The sequence below is a fragment of the Musa acuminata genome, chromosome BXJ2-7, assembly GCF_036884655.1.
Source record: "Musa acuminata AAA Group cultivar baxijiao chromosome BXJ2-7, Cavendish_Baxijiao_AAA, whole genome shotgun sequence".
NCBI lineage: Eukaryota > Viridiplantae > Streptophyta > Magnoliopsida > Zingiberales > Musaceae > Musa > Musa acuminata.
The window spans coordinates 22,213,503-22,231,857 of record NC_088344.1 but is presented as its reverse complement, the minus strand read 5'-3'; the positions used below and the strand labels follow the sequence as shown (position 1 = coordinate 22,231,857).

Genomic DNA, 18,355 nt, shown 5'->3' with positions numbered 1-18,355 from the left:
GACTCCGGCTTCGTTCGGTGCAACGGAGTCGACCGACGAAAGATGAGTCTCCGGGGGTGTCACAGCAGGAGCCAACGAGGGATGTTGCACCACCGCGGTTGGATGTGGTGAGACGTCGGACTGCAATGCTCTGCTGGGATGTGCAACCAACTCCCAGCATGGCTTCTTTGAGAGAGTCGATGCTTTTGCCGAGAGAGTAGAAGATTCGTCTCTATTTCTCTTTAGCCCAACGAAGCTGTCGCCGGTGACCGTGTCTGTCGCGGCCTCCGTTAAGGTGGTCTCAACCGTTTTGATGGTGGTGCCGCCGGAGTAGGCACAATGCGAGCTTCTCTTGACTTGACAGAGAACTCGTCTCTCGAAGCCGCCGGACGAACACATCTCGAACTCGTACATCGTCCACCCGGAGTTCTTCCGCCGACCATCGTTGAAAGAAAGGCAGCTCTTTCGCCCGACCACCATCTCGCGCCCGCCGACCATGGACTTAACGGTTTCTTGCTTTTTGTACAGAGTCCAAGAACCGCTGCCGGCCTTTCGATCGACGCGCGAGCCGCCGCTGTTCTTGGGCTTGCGCTCCGCAAAGAAATAGCCCTCCTGCCGATCGCTGCCGAGAAGATTCCACGGCTCGGTGCCGTAGACGTCCGCGAAGGCGACAGCGCGGCCAGGGAGGGGTGCGCCGGCGACCCAGTTGGCGAGGTAGTCAACCAAGAGTTCCTCCGCCGTGGGAAGGAACCTGTAGCCGCTCGGTACGAGGTCGATGGGCTCCATTGATGGACGACTAAAGATGGTTTCTTGACTAGGAGAGGAGAGGAAATCAACGAGGAGGAGAATGGAGCAGAGGAGAGGCGAGAGGCGCAGGGGCGAGAAGACGGAGTGAGAGTGGGAGACCGTGCGATATATATATGTATGCAACGGGCGCGCAGAGTGATTCTTGAAGCGTGTTTCCTGTTCTGGATTCCGAATCCCCAAATTAATTATATTAATAAGATTTTAGTGTCGTATTATATATTTAATTTGAAATTAACTTCCGCACGTGCTCATCTTCTTTGTGTCTCCAAATCCACCGAGCCCTTCGCCCCGTTCGATCTGTCTCTGCTCGGGAACGGAGGTGAGCATTTTGTCCGAAACACCTCATTTTTCAGCGTAATGCATGGATTTTAGGGCTGATTTTGAGTTTTCTTCGATCGATTTCAGGTTGGTTCGATGATCGCGAAGACGGAGGAGGTGTGTGCGCTGCTTCCTCCAGTATTGCCTTGTGGTTTGAGGGTGGGAGCTGACGGAACCAATCAGAGGGACGAGGAGGGTGATCATTTGCCCCTGTATGCCAACGAGGTCCGTCGCATGTTGATTTCGATCTGGAACGCATTGATCCATCGAAAATCCAAATGCATATTGTTTTGAATCCGAGGCCTATAATGACGTGCGCGTACATAATAATCTCTCGGTCCTTCGCGACCCGGCGACGCAACCGGGAATCCAAAGACGCGGAGGAGGAGGAATAGAGAGCGCGATGGGTCTGCAGGTGATGAGAACAACATCGCCACTTGATTTCTGATCCTCTTTTCCTGTTGTTGTGTTCTATTTTGCTAATTTTTCCCTTTTTTTTGGGGATGTGGTGACCTAATCTTAGAGCTCTGACTGTGCGTGTATGTTAGTCATAATGATCTTATTTTGCCTAGAACATCTGCAGTTCTTTGGCTGGTTATTCTTCGATTTGAACCTTTCAAGCTGTTGTATGGAGCCATATGCTGACATTCATGTAGTTTCATGGATCTGGAGAGCATGAATGCATGAGGCCCCTTTCTCAGTTAAGATCAGAGGCTTCCTTGATCATTTGGTGAAGGGTTGATTTAGTAGTTAGTGTCTGATCGATTTGTACAGTGATTAGCTTCTTGAGACTAGAAAGAATCTTTATGTCACCCCCTTTATTTTCTTTGTCGATATTGTTGGTTGAGTCCTTTTGAACTCTTCCATGGCCTAAGCCTCATAACGAAGGCAAGAACATGGCGATGGAAGGATAGGTAAGATGCATTGATCATATTACATGATGCAGAAGTGCGTCAGAAATGATCCGTTTGTCTTTTGATGGGCCAAGAGACGTCTGATATTGAGTATTTTGTTGACCATAACTATAGATCTCACTCTTAAATTCTATCACAATTTGGAAAGTGTAGCTAAAATTGTAGCTATGTGAAATTTGAAGCATCAGAGACTTTTGTTTTTAATTTTGGATGAATAGTAGTCTTTGATTTGTATTTGTGAATGGAAATGATTTGTATTTTATAATTAGATCGGGGTTGCTTTGACAATTTCTTATAAGTAGAGTTGATCATTTTAGATGGTAAATTATATATCCTTGCAAAAGCTTGAAGAAGCCATATCATAAAGGATGGAGTTTTAGTGTTCAGTCTAGCGAACGAGATTGATTTCACAAAGACCATAGGAAGCATGCGCCTGTTTAAAATCGTGCGATACACTAGAGATGCATGTTTTGAAAATCTATACATATGATGGATCAAAGACATGGTTAAAAATCTAGTGAGCTTCAGAGACAATCTTCCAACACTCTTGATGCCTGGAAAACAAACTTGTATGGATCTGTATAACTCTTTGCCTCACCCTCAAGGATATACATTACCTTTAACATGGAGAGCTTATTTTGAACCTACTTCAAAAATCTATTTGAGACTGTTTCATGTGTCTATTATCAGTTCTTCTATTTGTGTACTTGTTGATAGATCTCATGCACTCCTAATCTAGTTTTGGTTCCTGTAGGTAATACCATTTCTGATGTACTCTAAAAGAACTCTGATAACATTCAATGGTCCAATTCCAAGTTGCATATCTGTATGCATAAGAGTAACTGGAATGTAGATCCTTTTCATCAATTTATATTTCATTGGATTCATAATAATAGTTGGAGAATCTTTGCAAGAGCATCGTCCATCATCATTCAATTTTAAATTTTGGTATCTAATGAAAAATAGAGACAATTTCATTTATGTTATATCTATGAAAAAAATATGAAGTTGGTATCTTAATTTTTTCAGATACAGCGAGGCTTAAACTCTTCAAATGTTTGTGAATAATTGCTACAATGAGCCAGAAAAACCATAACGCCTGAAATTAGTGGCCCTAAAGTAATAAATATAATTGCTAGAATCTGCTATCAATTTTCCCCAGTTGATGTTCTTGTTATGTGTGCATGTGTGCACACATAAGAAGAAACAACTTTTCCTAAATCATACTCTATTGCACACTTATTTTTGGACGCGAAAGAAAAAACATTTCTCAGAAGAGGAAAAGAAAACAAATAAAAGAAGTCTTGGTCTTCTGCTCCCCATTTCTTCCAAATAGTTGAATTGAAAAGATGGACTTATTTTTGTGTTATTGTTATTAATTATCATTTCTTCTTATTTATGTCATTGAGGCTGTTCGGTCATTCATTTTTTTTTCATTTTTACTTAGCATATGACCTTTGTTATATGTAGTCCATAAGTATTAAGATTGTTTCTTTATCTGTTTCCTAGTTTCTGATTTATTTTTATAAGTGTTTGCTTCTAAGAATCTGTCTTGATAGTATTGGTTATTGTGCCACATAGTACATTTCGAGTCAATATATTTCTTTTATCTGCGAAAACTTAACTAGATGATGATATCTAATCTTTTGCAGGTAGATTTTGAAGAATATGCTGCAAAAGCTAAAACGTTACCTGTAAATACTACTAAGAAGAGCAAATTGTTCCTGTATGGGCTTTACTACCAAGCGACTGTCGGACCAGTGAATACTAGAATGTGCTCCTTAATATATTCTGATTCGTTATTTTCAATCTTTGCCAAACAAAATTTTGACACTTTTATCTTTTGTTTCTTTGCAGGTTGACCTGGTATATTCAATATGAGGGATAGAGCCAAATGAGAAGCTTGGAAGGCTGTTGAAGGTTTACAAAATCCACTTGACAAATCTTATATATATAAATATAAATAAATATATATAACTTGTTGGACAAAATTTATTTCTTATTTAATATTAGTAAAATTGACAGGGGAGGAAGCCAAAGGAGGAGGCTATGAGTGACTACCTCACCAAGGTTAAACAGCTGCTCGAGGCAACTGCTACTGCTGCTTATGCTACTTTGTCACGCCTTGCTCAATGTAGTACCATGTAAGCTGTTACCTTCTATCTTGAACTTGAATCTTCTAGTGGATGTGTTAGTTATGGATTTCATCTCCTTTGTGTCTAACAATTGACACTATCTGAAATCTAATGCAGTATCTTATCATTTCATTAGTGTTTCATTCGAGTTAAGATGCATGCGGATGTCAAGTTTTTAGGTCAGCAAAGCTAAGTGTGGGCATGTTGAATGAGCATTACCTGCAGCCCATATATTTAGTGAAGCTTTATTGATTCCCGGTAAGACTATAAATTGTCTGTTAGGTTCTGTTCATTTTTCTCTTCAGCACTACATGCTAGAGATCTTTTATCTTTGTTCAGTTTCTTCCCCTTAAAACCTAGGCGATCTGTGATAAAATTTTATTGGAAATTTAATAGTGATGAGTGTATATTACCTTGAAATGAAAAGGAGGCTTTTTATAGTTGTCTTCCTATAGTTTGATTATTTAGTCTAACAATCGTGGTAGAAAAATCCTGTATATTTTATCCGATCTTTTGCTATGACTTTTGGGCTTCTTTCTACATCCAAATTTGTATAGAATGTGTTTTGTGAAAGGCATGGATAGTTGTAATGCAGACATTGATCGAGTGTTTTATCTTTCGGTATGCCATCTGACATTTATTTGCTTATGGTCTCTTAAAAATCTTTGTCATGCATATATATTATTAAAAAAATGAGAAAAAAAATAATTTTTAAAGGTTAAAATCAAATGCCTTATCATATTCAAATATTTTTTTTAGTTTTAAAAAAATATTTTTTACGAAGTTAAATTAATAAGATTTGTGAGCCCCTTTTTCCATAAAGATGTTTATTTTATTGTAAGATTTCCCTAGAATAATCCTCAATGTTATATATTTTTGCATTGAGCATCTCATTTTTTTTTTTTTTGCAGTTCAGTTTATTTTTCATAAATGATAAAACTATCATTAAATGATTAATTGATGGAAATTAAATTGTTTTTTATTTGGTTTTTATTTAGTTGAAACCCTTAAATTGTTCATTATTTTAATTTTATACATTACAAAAAGATTAGCATTATTAATATATAATTAAAATTATACATTTTCAAAATAACTAGTTAAAAATTGATTTAAACATTATAAAATAATAAACTAAGATCCATTTATATGATTATATTTTTATTTTTAAATAATATCTTTTATTTAATATGTCAAAGTTTGATGTGTCTTTTTTTAATGTCGTCATCCGATGCTCGACCATTGAGATGGCAATCGAAGCGATCTCCAATCTTCACTCACACAAAGTTTCACGAACCCTAACGTTAAGTATCTCCCTAGATTGTTTCTTATTGTAACACTTTGTGGATTTTATTTTCCTATGTTCTAGTTTGTTGGTGATGGTGTGTTCTTTGCGGAGCTTAGTGACGTCCTCACAAGAACCACTGAGCTGTGGACGGGTACTCCAGTGTTGAGGTCAGCATCGGTGATCATTATTAGAGCCGCCAGGACCCTGAACGTACTTGATATCGTTCTCCAATCTATGTTAAGCCTTGGTGGTACACCCGATTTGGACTTCGTATCATAATTGTGTATGGTGAGAAGGGGAGAAGGATATTGGAGTTGACTTCTGTGGTCCAGTAAAGATTCAACTTTTTGGAAAATGGTGTGGAGCTCTACACCGAAGGTCAACAACAGAGGGCTTTGTGCAATTGCTTGGGCTATCTTTCTGGTACAAGCTTCTCGGAGGTGAGCTCATCGTTAGACATTTTGTCTGTGGCAATTTAATTTAGATTTTGTCTATCTTGCTTGAAAAAATTAAGGTTTTTCATTGGAATTGTTTGTCTAAGATGCTTGAAAGAACTTACAAGTGAGTGTGCCACATTCATGCAGTTTTTCATTGGAATCAGTTTAACAATTATGAGGACATTCTGGTTCTTCCTTGCATGGCCTTTGTTTAAATATGGGTTTGAGACTAGATGATTTGTGTGCAATTGGTTGTAAAGTGATTCCTTGCATTAAGTAAGCTTTCCATTCTTATTATGCATTTGTTGGTTGTAATCTTTTGGCCTCTGCTGTTCTAATTTTGGGGTCTTTAGCAACAATGCATAAAATGAAAACTATTCAGTCGATGATAGTGGTCAGACAACCATGGATGGATCCACAAATGACTTGACTACAGTTTCAGTTTGTTCATTAATACCATCTCATATATAGTTGTACACCTTACAATGCTTTAATAGAACTTGGTTTTCTAGCATTGCTCATATAACGACTTGCCTATTGATAACTTCAAACTAGAAATACTTGTCTGTTGTGTCTAAATGCTTCAAATTTTTTACTACAGTAACATTGCTTGTGCTGAAATTTAGATGGATGAATTTATTTACTTCCTAAATAGCAATGAAAACATAGATATCCCTGGAGAAATATATATTCAAGTTCTTAATGATCCCATTTTAACTGACCTATTACTTTTAGAGATTTAAATTTTAGAGTGACGAGAAGAATTTGAATGCTATAACCTTTGTAAAAAAAAAAGAATTGAGATTACATTTCTTCTTGATAAGCCAAAGTTTTTCTAATTTATATGTTTCTACTCGTCGTAGATTGAAGATTGGGAGTCCAATCTTTCCAGAAGTATTATTATTTGTTCCTTATCATTTGTTATTTGTTCTCAGGAGTGTCATTCCTTCTTAACATGGAGGAGAAGGGAGCATAGGAGAGGAGAGCAAAGTGAGAGTGAAGCGCTTATATGTTGGTAATGATAGATACGGCTGTTGGATCGTTTCTTGAACAGAATCCAAATCTAAATCCTGTGTTTCCTAAAGCCCCAAGATTAATTAATTAATTAATTAATTAGGTTTATATGTTTAATTTGATATATATATTTATTTTGAAATCAAGTTTCCCTATTTCTCTCCTGTCTTATTTTTCTCTATCCTTCCATCCATAGTGTCTCCGAGATTCTCTATTCCTAACTCTCTATTGAACTCAAGTTTGAATTCGTGGCATACTCTCTGAATGAGGTGGATTATTTTGTGTGTAACATGCATAGAGACTCCAGTAAATGCCAGTTCTTAGATCATGGCATGATTCTGTTCAACTCAAGCTTGAAATGACATGCATAATTGATCTTGGAAGAACAGCAAACAAAGATAATTTCTGATGGTAACTGGGATAAGTAGTTTATGGTAGAAAATTTTTCAATGAAACTATTCTGATGACGGCAGCAAAATGATTGTTACAGTCAAAATTTTGATGAAGTCATTAAGTCATTGCAATTGGATTCTTGGTTTTTTCTTCATTTATAACGGTTGCCAATGCCTGTGTGTTTTTGCTGCAACTTCAAGCATTATGATTTTGTTGCTGCTGCATGGTTGACTGCAGTAGGAATTTGTCTCATACACATGTTGAAAGCATCAAGAACAATTTTAGTCAAACTGTGTTCTTAACTTTTTTTATTGTTTGAATCCAAACTCTCCTTTTCAAGTATCTTGCCTTCTTGATCACCTCTCTGGATGCTGATGAGCTTAAACTCTGCAATAAGAATAATTTGGCTTGGCTAAGTTTAAATGCTTGAGGAGAGGGAAAAACTCAAAATATCTTTCATTTTCTTCTATTTTGCTTTATTTCTACATCTCTAGTGCCACATGATAAAGGAGATGACTTTTTGTTCTTCCTATTTGATACTTTTGTCCTTAATTCTTTCTACATCTCTAGTGCGGCATGATTGTTTTAATAGATCTTGGTTTCCGTGTGATGCTCATATAGATATTTGCCTATTGACAACTTCAACTAGAAATGCTTATCTGGTAGGCTGTACCTAAATGCTTCGAATTTTTTATTGTACTAACCTTGTTTGTGCTGAAATTTAGATGGATGAATTTATTGACTTTCTAAACAGTAATAAAAACACAGATATACCTGGAGATATATATATATTCAAGTGCTTAATGATCCATTTTAATTGATCTTTTGCTTTTAAACATGTCAGGGTGTCCTCGATATCGAAGTAAAGATCATGCTGGACTAGGATCCTAAAAGAAAGCAGGGCACCATGACTCCTTTGCCAGATCATGTTACAATTCATGCCCCAAAGGAGGAAGAGGAGTTACACTCCAGAAGAATTTGAATGCTACAACCTTTGCAAAAGGAAATATGATTACATTTCTTCTTCATAAGCTTTCGGTATGTAACAAGTCAAAATTCTTTTGATTTATGCGCTTTAACTAGTCGTAGATTAACATGAAGAAAGATTGGGAGTCCTTAGGCCCATATCTTAGTTTGTTCCAATCTTCTCAGGAGTGTTATTTGTTCTTATCATTTGTTTGAAAAACCGACGTGGTTACTCCCACAAATTTTTACTGTTTTGTAGACTTGATATTAGTTATTTGAATTCGTATGTAACTTCCAAAGCTGGAATAGTAGACTCAGATTGGTTGTTTAAATTTATTCAAAATTCTGAATATGTAATTTAGATGTAATTTGACAATTTTTTCGAGTCGTAAGATGAATGGTATGTTCTTCTATCTCAATTGTCTTGTATTTCTTAACGGTGGCTTATCAGGACTAGTTGTTGATACTTTGATATTCATCTAATGAATTTAACATGATGCAGATTTCTGGAGAGAATGCATTTCCTACTATGATATGTGTGTTTAATCTTTTGCATATCAGTTAGAATTTTTTTGGGCATTGTCAATTGCTTCAAACCATGGAATTTTTTTATCGATTCAGTGATTAAAGGTTTGGTTTTCGATAGTATCGATTCAGTGATTAAAGGTTTTTAACGATGGATTGACTTGCAGCAGCTTTGTTATTTGTTTCTGTTGTTGTTGTGGACTTCACTCGGAAACAAAAAAGTTGGAACATGTTTCCAAAAGATGATTGATCAAATTTGCTGCCTTGCCTCTGATACCAGTCGTCCAAACCAGCAAAGTCTGAGGTTGAGAGAACCTGTTGATATCATATGATCACTCTTTCTCTTTGAACTTGACGAAACAACATTGATACCATTTCTTATAGATGCCATCATATTAAGGAAACAACAAACAAAACATGAGATGAAAATTGAACTTTGTTATGGCCATCATATTATTTACAAGAACATAAAATTTTCTTTCCCTACCATTGTTATGATATACATGAACAAACATCATTTTCCGTATAAGCTTTCATACAAGCAAGCTACGGATCCAACCACCAGGTCATAGTCGAATCAATAGGGGTGTCATCGGACTTCATGAGTGCTTCAATCCTTTGCAGGAAGTCGTCATTATCATCTATGATCTCCGTCTGCTCACACTCAACAATGTCGATCGATGATGACGACGAAGCCGCTGCGACCGTGGTTGAATCAGTGTTGGTGCCAAACATCACCGAGGCTGGAATCGTGTCATCGGACATCAAGGAGGCATGGATCTGTTCCAGGCTCGCGAAGAAGTCATCGTCGGTGCTGTACATCTGCTCACACGCAACCAAGTCTGTCGACGACGATGAGGAGGAAACATCTGCGACCGTGGTCGAATCAATCCGAGTGTCATCGGGCATCGAGAGAAGATCGACAAGGCCTGGCGGTGAGGCCTTCGGGATGGTAGTCGTGGCTGTGTCGGTGTCATCCGACATCAGCAAGGCTTCAACCTCTCTGGCGAAGAACGCATCGTCGGTGCAGTTCTGCTCACCGCCAAGATCGACCGACGACGAAGACGAAGCCAAGAATGCTTCCAGTTCTTCCGTAGTTATCGGGAGCTCACCTCCACCAACGTCCGTAGATGATGGAGAGGCGGCTGCGACTCCGGCTTCGTTCGGTGCAACGGAGTCGACCGACGAAAGATGAGTCTCCGGGGGTGTCACAGCAGGAGCCAACGAGGAATGTTGCACCGCCGCGGTTGGATGTGGCGAGACGTCGGACTGCAATGCTCTGCTGGGATGTGCAACCAACTCCCAGCATGGCTTCTTTGAGAGAGTCGATGCTTTTGCCGAGAGAGTAGAAGATTCGTCTCTATTTCTCTTTAGCCCAACGAAGCTGTCGCCGGTGACCGTGTCTGTCGCGGCCTCCGAGGTGGTCTCAACCGTTTTGATGGTGGTGCCGCCGGAGTAGGCACAATGCGAGCTTCTCTTGACGTGACAGAGAACTCGTCTCTCGAAGCCGCCGGACGAACACATTTCGAACTCGTACATCGTCCACCCGGAGTTCTTCCGCCGACCATCGTTGAAAGAAAGGCAGCTCTTTCGCCCGACCACCATCTCGCGCCCGCCGACCATGGACTTAACGGTTTCTTGCTTTTTGTACAGAGTCCAAGAACCGCTGCCGGCCTTTCGATCGACGCGCGAGCCGCCGCTGTTCTTGGGCTTGCGCTCCGCAAAGAAATAGCCCTCCTGCCGATCGCTGCCGAGAAGATTCCACGGCTCGGTGCCGTAGACGTCCGCGAAGGCGACAGCGCGGCCAGGGAGCGGTGCGCCGGCGACCCAGTTGGCGAGGTAGTCAACCAAGAGTTCCTCCGCCGTGGGAAGGAACCTGTAGCCGCTCGGTACGAGGTCGATGTGCTCCATGGATGGACGACCAAAGACGGTTTCTTGACTAGGGGAGGAGAGGAAATCAACGAGGAGGAGAATGGAGCAGAGGAGAGGCGAGAGGCGCAGGGGCGAGAAGACGGAGTGAGAGTGGGAGAGGCGTGCGATATATATATGTAGGCAATGGGCGCGCAGAGTGATTCTTGAAGCGTGTTTCCTGTTCTGGATTCCGAATCCCCAAATTAATTATATTTATAAGATTTTAGCGTCGTATTATATATTTAATTTGACATTAACTTTCGCACGTGCTCATCTTCTTTGTGGCTCCAAATCCACCGAGCCCTTCGCCCCGTTCGATCTGTCTCTGCTCGGGAACGGAGGTGAGCATTTTGTCCGAAACACCTCATTTTTCAGCGTAATGCATGGATTTTAGGGCTGATTTTGAGTTTTCTTCGATCGATTTCAGGTTGGTTCGATGATCGCGAAGACGGAGGAGGTATGTGAGCTGCTTCCTCCAGTATTGCCTTGTGGTTTGAGGGTGGGAGCTGACGGAACCAATCAGAGGGACGAGGAGGGTGATCATTTGCCCCTGTATGCCAACGAGGTCCTTCGCATGTTGATTTCGATCTGGAACGCATTGATCCATCGAAAATCCAAATGCATATTGTTTTGAATCCGAGGCCTATAATGACGTGCGCGTACATAATTATCTCTCGGTCCTTCGCGACCCGGCGACGCAACCGGGAATCCAAAGACGCGTAGGAGGAGGAATAGAGAGCGCGATGTGTCTGCAGGTGATGAGAACAACATCGCCACTTGATTTATGATCCTCTTTTCCTGTTGTTGTGTTCTATTTTGCTAATTTTTCCCCTTTTTTTGGGGATGTGGTGACCTAATCTTAGAGCTCTGACTGTGCGTGTATGTTAGTCATAATGATCTTATTTTGCCTAGAACATCTGCAGTTCTTTGGCTGGTTATTCTTCGATTTGAACCTTTCAAGCTGTTGTATGGAGCGATATGCTGACATTCATGTAGTTTCATGGATCTGGAGAGCATGAATGCATGAGGCCCCTTTCTCAGTTAAGATCAGAGGCTTCCTTGATCATTTGGTGAAGGGTTGATTTAGTAGTTAGTGTCTGATCGATTTGTACAGTGATTAGCTTCTTGAGACCAGAAAGAATCTTTATGTCACCCCCTTTATTTTCTTTGTCGATATTGTTGGTTGAGTCCTTTTGAACTCTTCCATGGCCTAAGCCTCATAATGAAGGCAAGAACATGGCGATGGAAGGATAGGTAAGATGCATTGATCATATTACATGATGCAGAAGTGCGTCAGAAATGATCCGTTTGACTTTTGATGGGCCAAGAGACGTCTGATATTGAGTATTTTGTTGACCATAACTATAGATCTCACTCTTAAATTCTATCACAATTTGGAAAGTGTAGCTAAAATTGTAGCTATGTGAAATTTGAAGCATCAGGGACTTTTGTTTTTAATTTTGGGTGATTAGTAGTCTTTGATTTGTATTTGTGAATGGAAATGATTTGTATTTTATAATTAGATCGGGGTTGCTTTGACAATTTCTTATAAGTAGAGTTGATCTTTTTAGATGATAAATTATATATCTTTCCTTGCAAAAGCTTGAAGAAGCCATATCGTGAAGGATGGAGTTTTAGTGTTCAGTCTGGTGAACGAGATTGATTTCACAAAGACCAGAGGAAGCTTGCGTCTGTTTAAAATCGTGCAATACACTAGAGATGCATGTTTTGAAAATCTATACATATGATGGATCAAAGACATGGTTAAAAATCTAGTGAGCTTCAGAGACAATCTTCCAACACTCTAGATGCTTGGTAAACAAACTTGTATGGATCTGTATAACTCTTTGCCTCACCCTCAAAGATATATATTCATTACCTTTAACATGGAGAGCTTATTTTGAAGCTGCTTCAAAAATCTATTTGATAATGTTTCAATGTCTATTATCAGTTCTTCTACTTGTGTACCTGTTGGTAGATCTCATGCGCTCCTAATCTAGTTTTGGTTCTTGTAAGTAATACAATTTCTGATGTACTTTACAAGAACTCTAATAACATTTATTGGTCCGATTCGAAGTTGCATATCTGTATGCATAAGAGAAACTCGAATTTAGATTCTTTTCATCAATTTATATTTCATTGGGATCATAATTATAGTTGGAGCATCTTTGCAAGAGCATCCATCATCATTCAATTTTAAACTTTGGTATCCAATGAAAAATAGAGACATAATTTCATTTTTGTTATATTTATCGGTATCTTAATTTTATCAGATACAGCGAGGCTTAAACTCTTCACATATTTGTGAATAATTACTACAATGAGGAAGAAAAACCATAACGACTGAAATTAGTGGCCCTAAAGTAATAAATATAATTGCTAGAATCTGCCATCAATTTTCCTCAGTTGATGTTCATGTTATGTGTGCATGTGTGCACACATGAGAAGAAATAACTTTTCCTAAATGATACTCTATTGCACACTTATTTTTGGACGGGAAAGAAAAAACATTTCTCAGAAGAGGAAATGAAAAAAAAAAAAAAAGAAGTCTTGGTCTTCTGCTCACCATTTCTTCCAAATAGTTGAATTGAAAAGATGGGCTTATGTTTTGTGTTATTGTTATTAATTATCATTTCTTCTTATTTATGTCATTGAGGCTGTTCGGTCATTCATTTTTTTTTTCAGTTTTACTCCGCAGATGACATTTGTTATAAGTAGTCTATAAGTATTAAGATTGTTTCTTTATCTGCTTCCTAGTTTCTGATTTATGTTTATAAGTGTTTGCTTCTAAGAATCTGTCTTGATAGTATTGGTTATTGTGCCTCATAGTACATTCCGAGTCAATATTTTTCTTATATCTACGAAAACTTAACTAGATGATGATATCTAATCTTTTGCAGGTCGATTTTGAAGAATATGCTGCAAAAGCTAAAACTTTACCTGTAAATACTACTAACAAGAGCAAATTGATCCTGTATGGGCTTTACTAGCAAGCAACTGTCGGACCTGTGAATACTAGTATGTGCTTCTTAATATATTCTGATTCGTGATTTTCACTCTTTGCCAAACAAAATTTTGACACTTTTATCTTTTGTCTCTTTGCAGGCTGACCTGGTATATTCAATATGAGGGATAGAGCCAAATGGGAAGCTTGGAAGGCTGTTGAAGGTTTACAAAATCCACTTGACAAATCTTATATATATAAATATTAATAAATAAATATAACTTGTTGGACAAAATTTATTTCTTATTTAATATTAGTAAAATTGACAGGGGAGGAAGCCAAAGGAGGAGGCTATGAGTGACTACCTCACCAAGGTTAAACAGCTGCTCGAGGCAGCTGCTACTGTTGCTTATGCTACTTTGTCACACCTTGCTCTATGTAGTACCATGTAAGTTGTTACCTTCTATCTTGAACTTGAATCTTCTAGTGGATGTGTTAGTTATGGATTTCATCTCCTTTGTGTCTAACAATTGACACTATCTGAAATCTAATGCAGTATCTTATCATTTCATTAGTGTTTCATTCGAGTTAAGATGCAATGCGGATGTCAAGTTTTTAGGTCAGCAACGCTAAGTGTGGGCATGTTGAATGAGCATTACCTGTAGCCCATATATTTAGTGAAGCTTCATTGATTGCCAGTAAGACTGTAAATTGTTTGTTAGGTTCTGTTCATTTTTCTCTTCAATACTACATGCTAGAGATCTTTTATCTTTGTTCAGTTTCTTCCCCGTAAAACCTAGGCAATCTGTGATAAAATTTTATTGGAAATTTAATAGTGATGAGTGTATATAACCTTGAAACTTAGCTGATCTTTGAAAAGGAGGCTTTTTATAGTTGTCTTCCTATAGTCTGATTTTTTAGTGTAACAGTCCTGGTAGAAAAATCCTGTATATTTTATCCGATCTTTTGCTATGACTTTTGGGCTTCTTTCTACATCCAAATTTGTATAGAATGTGTTTTGTGAAAGGCATGGATAGTTGTAATGCAGACATTGATCGAGTGTTTTATCTTTCAGTATGCCATCCGACATTTATTTGCTTATGGTCTCTTAATAATCTGTGTCAAGCATAGTATTGGTTTTGATCACGTTGGCCTCAAAACTGTGATTGTTTTCTCTAATAGACTCGATTGCTCAAAAGGAACTTTGCTTTATGGAGTTAATTAGGCAAGACATTCTTTTTTAGAAGAAAATGGTCAGTCTGATTCCAACAAACAAGATTTTCTTTTTGCTTTTTCCATTAGATTCTCGTTTGCTACCTCCAAATAATGTAGCTTACAATTCTGTTTTCTTATTTGCAACTCAAGCATTTTGCATTCCTTTTCTTCCATATCAACTACAGGAACGCAATGAATTTTGGGTTCTCAAATTTGTAATTTCATCAACTCTCTATTGAACTCAAGTTTGAATTCGTGGCATACTCTCTGAACGAGGTGGATTATTTTGTGTGTAACATGCATAGAGATTCCAGTAAATGCTAGTTCTTAGATCATGGCATGATTTCTGTTCAACTCAAGCTTGAAATGATATGCATAACTGATCTGGGAAGAACTGCAAACAAAGATAATTTCTGTTGGTAACTGGGATAAGTAGTAGATAGTAGAAAATTTTTCAATGAAACTATTCTGATGACAGCAGCAAAATGATTGTCACGCCAAAAATTTGATGAGGTCATAAGTCATTTGAATTGGATTCTTGGTTTTGTCTTCATTTATATCCTCTGCCAATGCCTCTCTTTTTTCGCTGCAACTTCAAGTATTTTGGTTTTGTGGCTGCTGCATGGCTGACTGCAGCCGGAATTTGTCTCATACACATGGTTAAATCATCAAGAACAATTTTAGTCAAATTGTGTTCTTACCTTCTTTTTGTTTGAATCCAAACTCCTTTTTTAAGTATCTTGGTAACTAGGATATGTAGTATATGGTAGAAAATTTTTCAATGAAACTATTCTGATGACGGCAGCAAAATGATTGTTACAGTCAAAATTTTGATGAAGTCATGAAGTCATTGCAATTGGATTCTTAGTTGTCTTCATTTATAACCTTTGCCAATGCCTGTGTATTTTTGCTGCAACTTCAAGCATTAGGATTTTGTTGCTGCTGCATGGTTGACTGCAGTAGGAATTTGTCTCATATACATGGTTAAATCATCAAGAACAATTTTAGTCAAACTGTGTTCTTACCTTCTTTTTGTTTGAATCCAAACTCCTTTTTTAAGTATCTTGGTAACTGGGATAAGTAGTATATGGTAGAAAATTTTTCAATGAAACTATTCTGATGACGGCAGCAAAATGATTGTTACAGTCAAAATTTTGATGAAGTCATGAAGTCATTGCAATTGGATTCTTGGTTGTCTTCATTTATAACCTTTGCCAATGCCTGTGTATTTTTGCTGCAACTTCAAGCATTATGATTTTGTTGCTGCTGCATGGTTGACTGCAGTAGGAATTTGTCTCATACAAATGGTTAAATCATCAAGAACAATTTTAGTCAAACTGTGTTCTTACCTTCTTTTTGTTTGAATCCAAACTCCTTTTTTAAGTATCTTGGTAACTGGGATAAGTAGTATATGGTAGAAAATTTTTCAATGAAACTATTCTGATGACGGTAGCAAAATGATTGTTACAGTCAAAATTTTGATGAAGTCATGAAGTCATTGCAATTGGATTCTTGGTTGTCTTCATTTATAACCTTTGCCAATGCCTGTGTATTTTTGCTGCAACTTCAAGCATTATCATTTTGTTGCTGCTGCATGGTTGACTGCAGTAGGAATTTGTCTCATACACATGTTGAAAGCATCAAGAACAAATTTAGTCAAACTGTGTTCTTACCTTTTTTATTTGTTTGAATCCAAACTCTCTTTTTCAAGTATCTTGCCTTCTTGATCACCTCTCTGGATGCTGATGAGCTTAAACTCTGCAATAAGAATAATTTGGCTTGGCTATGTTTAAATGCTTGAGGAGAGGGAAAAACTCAAAATATCTTTCTTTTTCTTCTATTTTGCTTTATTTCTACATCACTAGTGCCACATGATGAAGGAGATGACTTTTTGTTCTTCCTATTTGATACTTCTGTCCCTGAATTCTTTCTACATCTCTAGTGCGGCATGATTACTTTAATAGAGCTTGGTTTCCTCGCAATGCTCATATAGATACTTGCCTATTGACAACTTCAACTAGAAATGTTTGTCTGGTCGGTTGTACCTAAATGCTTCGAATTTTTTATTGTACTAACCTTGTTTGTGCTGAAATTTAGATGGATAAATTTATTGACTTTCTAAACAGTAATAAAAACACAGATATACCTGGAGAAATATATATATATATATTCAAGTGCTTAATGATCCATTTTAACTGACCTTTTGCTTTTAAAAATGTCAGGGCGTCCTCGATATCGAAGTAAAGATCATGCAGGACTAGGATCCTAAAAGAAAGCAGGGCACTATGACTCCTTTGCCAGATCATGTTATAATTCATGCCTCAAAGGAGGAAGAGGAGTTACATTCCAAAAGAATTTGAATGCTACAACCTTTGCAAAAGGAATTAGGATTACATTTCTTCTTCATAAGCTTTCGGCATGTAACAAGACAAAGTTCTTCTGATTTATGCGCTTGAACTAGTCATAGATTAACATGAAGGAAGATTGGGAGTCCTTGAGCCCATATCTTAGTTTGTTCCAATCTTCTCAGGAGTGTTATTTGTTCTTATCATTTGTTTTGAAAACCGACGTGGATACTCCCACAAATTTTTACTGTTTTGTAGACTTAATATTAATTATTTGAATTCGTATGTAACTTCCAAAGCTGGAATAGTAGACTCAGATTGGTTGTTTAAATTTATTCAAAATTCTGAATATGTAATTTAGATGTAATTTGACAATTTTTTCGAGTCGTAAGATGAATGGTATGTTCTTCTATCTCAATTGTCTTGTATTTCTTAACGGTGGCTTATCAGGACTAGTTGTTGATACTATGATATTCATCTAATGAATTTAACATGATGCAGATTTCTGGAGAGAATGCATTTCCTACTATGATATGTGTGTTTAATCTTTTGCATATCAGTTAGAATTTTTTTGGGCATTGTCAATTGCTTCAAACCATGGAATTTTTTTATCGATTCAGTGATTAAAGGTTTGGTTTTCGATAGTATCGATTCAGTGATTAAAGGTTTTTAACGATGGATTGACTTGCAGCAGCTTTGTTATTTGTTTCTGTTGTTGTTGTGGACTTCACTCGGAAACAAAAAAGTTGGAACATGTTTCCAAAAGATGATTGATCAAATTTGCTGCCTTGCCTTCGATACCAGTCGTCCAAACCAGCAAAGTCTGAGGTTGAGAGAACCTGTTGATATCATATGATCACTCTTTCTCTTTGAACTTGACGAAACAACATTGATACCATTTCTTATATATGCCATCATATTAAGGAAACAACAAACAAAACATGAGATGAAAATTGAACTTTGTTATGGCCAATATTTACAAGAACATAAAATTTTCTTTCCCTTCCAATGTTATAATATACATGAACAAACATCATTTTCCGTATAAGTTTTCATACAAGCAAGCTACATATCCAACCACCAGGTCATAGTCGAATCAATAGGGAAGTCGTCATTATCATCTATGATCTCCGTCTGCTCACACCCAACAATGTCGATCGATGACGA

The 18,355-nt window shown here is 37.8% G+C and overlaps 1 long non-coding RNA gene and 1 pseudogene across 5 annotated transcripts; both read left to right on the top strand.

Annotated features, from left to right (window-relative positions):
* Positions 1 to 1,196: 1,196 nt before the first annotated feature.
* LOC135617341 (uncharacterized) lies at positions 1,197 to 17,580 on the top strand. Of its 5 annotated transcripts, none has more exons than XR_010488685.1 (6): positions 1,197 to 1,519; positions 3,671 to 3,792; positions 3,876 to 3,938; positions 4,044 to 4,162; positions 4,290 to 5,878; positions 17,066 to 17,580. It is a non-coding gene; the product is annotated as an uncharacterized LOC135617341 (long non-coding RNA). The 5 variants fall into 5 exon arrangements; XR_010488682.1 differs by having other exon boundaries at positions 3,671 to 3,938; positions 4,290 to 4,411; positions 5,520 to 5,878; positions 17,066 to 17,578; XR_010488684.1 differs by lacking the exon at positions 17,066 to 17,580 and adding exons at positions 6,811 to 6,890; positions 8,127 to 8,561 and having other exon boundaries at positions 3,671 to 3,938.
* On the top strand, positions 6,143 to 6,344 carry LOC135618108 (small nucleolar RNA snoR143; annotated as a pseudogene).
* Positions 17,581 to 18,355: the final 775 nt, after the last annotated feature.